The sequence below is a fragment of the Lolium rigidum genome, chromosome 6 (assembly GCF_022539505.1).
Source record: "Lolium rigidum isolate FL_2022 chromosome 6, APGP_CSIRO_Lrig_0.1, whole genome shotgun sequence".
NCBI classification, from domain to species: domain Eukaryota; kingdom Viridiplantae; phylum Streptophyta; class Magnoliopsida; order Poales; family Poaceae; genus Lolium; species Lolium rigidum.
Genome location: NC_061513.1, coordinates 268,841,351 through 268,848,865, shown reverse-complemented (window position 1 = coordinate 268,848,865; position 7,515 = coordinate 268,841,351). Strand labels below are relative to the sequence as shown.

At 43.4% G+C, this 7,515-nt stretch overlaps 1 pseudogene; it reads left to right on the top strand.

Annotated features, from left to right (window-relative positions):
- The first annotated feature begins 1,595 nt into the window (after nt 1-1,595).
- LOC124664106 lies at nt 1,596-2,833 on the top strand (annotated as a pseudogene).
- Nucleotides 2,834-7,515: the final 4,682 nt, after the last annotated feature.

Genomic DNA, 7,515 nt, shown 5'->3' with positions numbered 1-7,515 from the left:
TGACTTTAGGCCCGCAATTCGAGCCGAGCCAAGCTAGCGCGGGTCGACTCGTTAAAGCTCAATCAACTAGCGAGTTAGCTCGACTTAAGTCGTTTAACAATTGAGTTTAGATTTCAAACTTGGTTCGACTCGCAAAGCACGCTAATAGCTCCGGAGTAGCTCGTTTAAAATAGTCAAAAGGAACATGTATAAAATAGTCAAAAGCAGTTTGGTCTTCGAGGATTTCGTTTGGCTTGTGGGGATCTTCGAATCGTCAAGAAACTTCATCAGCAATTCATCCTGCTTCTTCGTCTCCGGACGGATGTGATCTTTTTGACCCGTTCGGCGACTTTCCGTTCGCAACCAACAACGTCAGGTCGACTCAGGTAGGAGCGACGGCGCACCATCAACATGGTCTGGAGGTTGAATATGAAGGGTTTCTCACGGATCTCTTTTTAATTTTCATTTTTCTTAGGCTGTTTTGTATTGTTTGTATTGTTCAATGTTTTTTTAATGTCACTGTCCTATTCGCAAAAAAATAGAGAAAAGCGGCAGAAATAGCTAGCGATTGGGACTCTCACGGCAAACTTTTGCATATATCGGCTAGTACAAAAGTACCGTGCATTCATGAAGTGATTCCGAGATGTGGGAGTTTTGTTTTTAAATAATAAGAACCAAAATTCGCGTCCCTGGAGACTTGAACCTGGGTGGCTAGGTTGTACATCCACTTTCCTAACCAAGTGAGCTAGACTCACTTTTTTTGTGGCGCACTGTATTTGTTTTGCTTTCATGTACAAATTTTAAAAATTTATACACCCTTCGTTCTGAAATACTCTACATTCTAGTTCTAAAATTTGTTCCGAAATAATCTACATTCTACCTTTTAGTCAACAACAACACTAAAAATGAAATGATTTTGCTCTTTTTATTAGTTGTTATTTTTAATGTACTAGTTTAGATTGGTTGTTCACATATCAAGTAGTACTAATAAATGCAATACTAGTTTGTCTTATTTTTTCTAGAATGTAAACTAAATCAGAAGGGAGGGAGTACTCCATAAAACTGACCCATTAAACTGGGCTTAGCGCACGGACAAAAACTAAGGAAACTAACGAAAGAAGGAGAACCAGCAGATGGGCCAAGCCCAAACAACCGGAAGGTGTACGCGTAAGCTCAAAACTCCAGGACTTCTCCCCTTCCCAGCGGCCGGCCGCCGCGCGAAATCTCCACCTCCGACCTCCCCTTGTTGTCCCCACGCTGCACTCGTCGTCAACCCGGTTCGGACCCATCAGCTCGCCGCGGAACGACGGCCACCCTCTTCTCCGGTTTCTTGCTGCTCCTCCCAAGACACCCCTGGTGTTTGTGGCCGCCGGTCAGTGCTCTTCCTTTAATCTTTTCTGTGGGAGAACTCGGAGGTGACCTAGAATTATTTGCACGAAGTTTGAAGATCACGATCTGTTAACATGTGCAGACTTCCTCTTAGTACTTAATCGTGAAGAAATTTCGGGAAAAAAGATATTCATCATCCACAAACAATGGCGACGACCGTGACGGGCGAAGAATGCACGGAGCTGCCTTGATTGCGTGGAAGGAGAACGCACGATGATCTACCTACGATGGCGACTGTGATGTGCCAGTCGCCGGAGCTGCCTCAGGACATCTTAATTGACATATTTTCCCGCCTCCAGATCCTAGATCTCGCGCGTGCAGGCTTTGTGTGCTCCTCCTGGCGTTCGGCCTACACCAGCCTACTCAACCTTGGGAAGTATTACGAACAGGCCCAGACGCCATGTCTGCTCTACACTTGTCAATACGCTGGGAAGAACATTGCATGTCTCTACAGTCTCGCGGAGAAGAGGGTTTACAAGCTGCCTCTCACCGGCCCACTCCTCCGCGGCAGGTTTGTGATTGGATCATCCCTGGGCTTCCTAGTTACAGTTGATGAGAGGTCTGAGATGCAACTCGTCAACCCGATTACCGGTGAGCAGATTGGCCTCCCTTCTGTGACCACCATAGAACAAGTGAAGCCCATCTATGATGACACCGGTGCTCTCCACATGTACGAATACTCATTGCACACTGCAGAAAAGGTTCATCGCCCCCGGAAATCATTGCTCTCAACGAGCTACGGAAGTTTCTCCAACACAAGGCCTTTGTGCTTTTGGACACATCCACTAAGAGCTTAATTGTGGTGCTCATCCACAACCCACATCGCCAGCTCTCCTTTGCGAGGATCGGGGATGATAGTTGGACCTGGCTGCCGCCGCACGCCTTCTTCGATGACTGCATCTACAAAGATGGACTGCTATATGCTACCAACACGGATGGAGAAATTCATGCCTTCGATCTCTCTGGCCCTAAGGTGACATGCAAGATGATTTTGAGGAGGTTCGAGGTTGAAAAGTGTAGGAGCATGTACATTGTACAAGCTCCATGGGGCGATCTTCTGCAAGTTGGGAGATCATTTTCTGATTATGAGCTAGAACCTGAGCCTGGAGCATTTGTTTATTGGAACACTGGCAGATTTAGGATGTATAAAGTTGGCATTGCAGGGAAAGGACGTGAGAAAGTCAGGAGCTTGGGTGACCATGTATTGTTTCTTGGGTATAATCAGTCGCTTTGTCTTAGTGCCAAAGAATATCCAGGTCTCAAGGCAAATCATGCATACTTCACTGACGATAGCTTTTTGTGGACAAAAGGATTTGAGAATAATCGCCGTGATATAGGAATTCTCAACCTGTGCAATAACACGAGGGAGGAAATCGTGTCACCTCAGCTTTGGTCTGATTATCCGGCTCCCACGTGGATTACACTTGATCTTAGAAGGATGAAGCTAGTTTTAAACCAAGTTTGAGTTTTTCCATATTTGCTGATATGTTATCATGATGTACATCAGATGCGATTCTCATGTTAATCCTTGATGTACATCAGCATCATTAAATTTGTGTTGAATGTTTTATCTGCTGTAATGTTCATGTTGTCCATGGCTGAGTTTGGAAAATAATAAAACGAACTATTGTCATTTTCTTCATGTGCATGTTGAAAATACAAAAAAAAAGTAATTGCTTGCAGATGTGAACTAGGAATTTAATTCTTTGAACATTAATAAGGAGTTTAACCTGCTTCTTGTACCTTACTTGATGTATCTGCTGAACATGAAGGCTGCTTATTTTCCGGCATTAGCGTGAAAGTATTCTTTTTTCTTATTCTTTTTGGCTACACATCACTACAGAAAAAAATCTTTACCGTGTATCAAAGAGACTCAGCAAAAGAAAAAAAAAATCTCGGCAAAGCATTGTGAACAAAGTCTACTTCGGCAAAGTTTCTTTGCCGAGTGTATTTTCGTGGATACTGGGTAAAGCCTTTGCCGTGTGACAAAATGCAGTACTCGGCAAAGAAAAGTATCTTCACGGCCAAATGATGTAGACGGCCTCGTGTCAGTTTGATTTCCCGAGTTTAACACTTCGCAAAAGCTGCGGGTTCACCAACTGTTGCACTTAACAAATCAGTTGAACAAAATCTTTTCTTAAAAGGCCAGCGACAAAGTTGCTGCCACATCAGGTCAGGACATTGCGTCCAATCCGACCGAGCTCCTCCCTGCCTTCCACCATGAAGACAGCGACAATGCTGCACTTAGGATGGTCTTCTTCTGTGGCGCCGCACTACAACGAGGAGTGGGAGCCCCTCACGAGGAAAGCATAGTGGCGGAGGCGCAGGAGCCTATCATGGGGAATGCCTAGAGGCGGAGGCGCGGTCTGCCTCGGGCAGTATGAGGCAGTAGGGGCGTCGTCGAGTGGAAGAGGTCGCCGGCGGTGGTGCATTGTGAGGAACATGGGGGAGGTCGAGGCGTCGGAAGCATTGAGGAAAAGGGTAGCGGCGTTGTGGACCACGGCGACGGATTATGGGAGGCGCGACCGAGCGGAGGAATGAGTCACCGCCTTAGGGCTCTTTGTTTGGGCTGACTAAGGTTGGTTGTGTTGTTGTGCAGGAAAAGTTGTTGCTGTCCAGAGAGTTTTGCTCTTTGGCAACTTGGCTGACTGTACGCCCGGAATTCGAGCCGAACCAAGCCAGCGTGGCTGGACTCGTTAAAGCTCAGTCGATTAGTGAGTTAGCTCGACTCAACTCGTTTAACAATCGAGTTTAGATTTAAAACTTGGCTCCCTCGACTCGCAAAGCTCGTGAATAGCTCATGAGTAGATCGTTTAAAATAGTCAAAGGAGACATGTATAATATATGATGCATTTTCTTAATTACTTGGGCATAAGTGATACAAGTCAATCATTAGAAATATGGCACCACAAAATACAGCCGAGAAAACACAACAATCAATAATTATATCACAACAATAATATCAACAGGTCAGTAGACAAGACATAAACCATATTTACAAGAAACATTGGAAGAAAAGCCAACAAACCCTAAGTGTACTTGAATTACCAAATAGCAAAAGAGGACTTGGGTCAGCAAGACTTAGGCACTTAGCCACTTGGGCTGGATTAGCTTTTTTGACCAGATTGTACATCCTAATGTTGATTTTTTACTGAGCTAAACAAGCTACTCAAGAGTAGGTGAACTCGGCTCGTTTAGCTTGAACTTGTTTAACAACAAAAGTTGAAACTCGACTCGACTCGTTATACATCGATTTCAATTCGAGATGAGTCGTGTCGCGAGTTACTTGTTTAACTTATGAGTTTCGAGTTTTAACTCCAGGTCTAGCTGACTGGCTGGCTATAGACCAATGAATTGTCTAAAATAGCCCGAATTTTAAGAATATAATTTGCTAATGTAAGTTTAGAAAATAGATACCTTACATGTATTACGAGAAAGAGGAATCGTGAATACACTATATTTGACACCATAAAATATTGGGATTTCTATTTTCGTGCCCTCGGTTTCTTAGTTGTGCTCAGTTTTCCCAACTCCTTAGTTTTTCCTCAGTTTTTCCCAAGACCTTGTCTGAAACCATCACAGGTGCTGTAACGGCCGGTTGCCCGACGGTTGACCGTTATCTTCTGACTAGTGGGGCCACGTAGAGCCCGCAAAGACACGTCAGACCATCCATCTTTGTTTGACCGTAAGCATCGCTGTATCCCTGACCAAAACGCGCACGAGTGGGGCTTCGGTATATCGAATGACAAGTGGGCCATGGCGTTGATACAAGGGGCAATACACGGGTAGGAATAGATTTTTAAGCGGAGCTCTACAACGATGACACGGAGGAGGTGGCCTGCGGGGTGCCGAGATGAGATCGACGTCCACAAAGAACTGCATGAGGCGAGACCAGATGCATTAGATAGATATGAACTAGACGCGTTTAACCATGCAAAGAAGAGAAGAAATGGTCGACGACATCGATGACTACCTCAAAACTTTGACTGACCGTGTCCGACACGAACGCGAGCAATGTAGAGAAAACTAGTGTCTCTTCTTTCTGGCGTGTATAGATGGGTGCTAGAAGAGTATGGTGGCGAAGGGAAAGACCTCGCGGTGGCCTGTGGCGTCCAGCATAGCGGGGCGGCGTGGCCGTGCCCACAGCGGCGTGCATGCATTTTCGGCATTGGCATCAGCATGTACGTTCGGCATTGGCCTCGGCGGTATCTCTGGTGTGTCAATGATCGAATGAGGGGACGGGATTGAGGGTGCATCCCGACGGTGACCTAGCAGTGGCGGCGAGCATAGCCGTTCTGACCATGCCGATATCGGCATCGTTTGGAGGCTGTGGTGCTCGAATCAAGGTGGGATTTGTTTCTTGTACGCCAAAAGTGATTTGAAACAAGTTTCGTGTTGAAGGTTAGGTAACGAATGTTTGTAACTAAGCCCAAAATTATACTAGCGCCATGGTGAGGTTCTTTTTGATAGAGCTATACGGTTGGGCAAACTTTTTTGACACTTTTTAGATAGGGTTCCTTGTTGTTACACGTATGGCATCATGTATGGCACATTTGGGGTCATTTGGAGATGTTCGAAAAAATCACTTTGCTTAAACGCATGCCATTTCGTCTCACTGAAACCAGCTTTTCTAACAAGGTGATTTATTCTACCTTCTCTAAATGACCTCAAATTTCATACAGCTGATCTTCTATACATAGATAGATAGATTGTTTCATTTTTATATTTTTCGAACTTTTTATTTCCCTTTATAATACCCAATTGATTTTCTGGTCAAAACCTCGAAAAACAGCATCATGTATGGCATCATTTTCGCCCTAAATTTCAAATTTTGTGAAACTTTCCCTTTTAGATATTCCTTGTTGTTATAGATATGGCATAATGTATGCCAAATTTGGTTTGGTCTCACTGAAACCAGCTTTATTTTGTAACAAGTTAGGTTTTTTCGACCTTCTCAAACGGGATTTTTCTACCTTCTCTAAATGACCTTAAAAATCATACAAACCATCTTCTATACAAAGATAGGTAGATTGTTTCGTTTTTACATTTTTTTCAACTTTTATTTCCCTTTATAATACCCATTTGTTTTCAGGTCAAAACCTCGAAAGTTAACATAAGTAGATGGTAAACCCTTCCAAACTTCAAATACAGAGATAGATAGATTGGTTCATTTATGATTTTTACCATGAATAGTAATGGCTACAAGAAATCGGTGATGGTTTATCATTTTTGCGTGAAAATTAATGGATACAACAAATCGGTGATTGTTTATCATTTTTTTCGTGAAAATTAATGGCTACAACAAATCGGTGATGTTTTATCATTTTTTGCGTGAAAATTAATGGCTACAACAAATCAGTGATGGTTTATCATTTTTTGCGTGAAAAGTAATGCCTAAAAGAGTTTATAATTTTTAGCGCGTGAAAATGAATACAGAAAACCGCCCTTTAGCATACTTAGAGAGTGGAAGGTAACCGCCGACGAGAGAGAGAGAGAGAGGGTTATCCTGCCCGTTAGATCATACGATCAACGGTCGGTGGGCACGATCCGCGTGACATGGGCTAGACCAATCGGGGCAATGTTGCACGTGTGAGAGAATTTGTGGAGGGAGAGGGCAAAGCTGAGTAGTATCAAGAAACCAAGGGCACCTATGTAATAAACAGACTAAGGGATTCAAATATAAGATTTAAAAAATGGAAAATGCGTGTTTTGTACAATGAAACCCATCTTGGCCTATCTCAAACTATTTGCAATACAAATATACATGAGTGTGAGAATTGTGGCCTCATTTAGACAAAGTATGTTTTGGGAAAAGCTGTTTTGGGAAGGGCTTATTGTGGAAAACCATGCACCTTCATAGCTACTAGGTGATTTGAGAAGGCCTTTGAGAAGTGGCAATTTGTGGTAAAACTTGATTTATCTATGACTTATCTATGTTTTGAGAACTGGCAATTTGTGGTAAAGACTCCATGAGTATGTGCCACTATTTTTCGGAATTTTTTGCACATTAAATGACTCATTTAACTAGTTAATCCCATTTGTTGATCTGTCCGTTGACCAGCTACTTGAGGGTAAAACTAAGCATATTGCACTAGCCGGTATTAGCACTCAAGGGGAAAACTGAGCACACAAAAAATGCTAGTATAA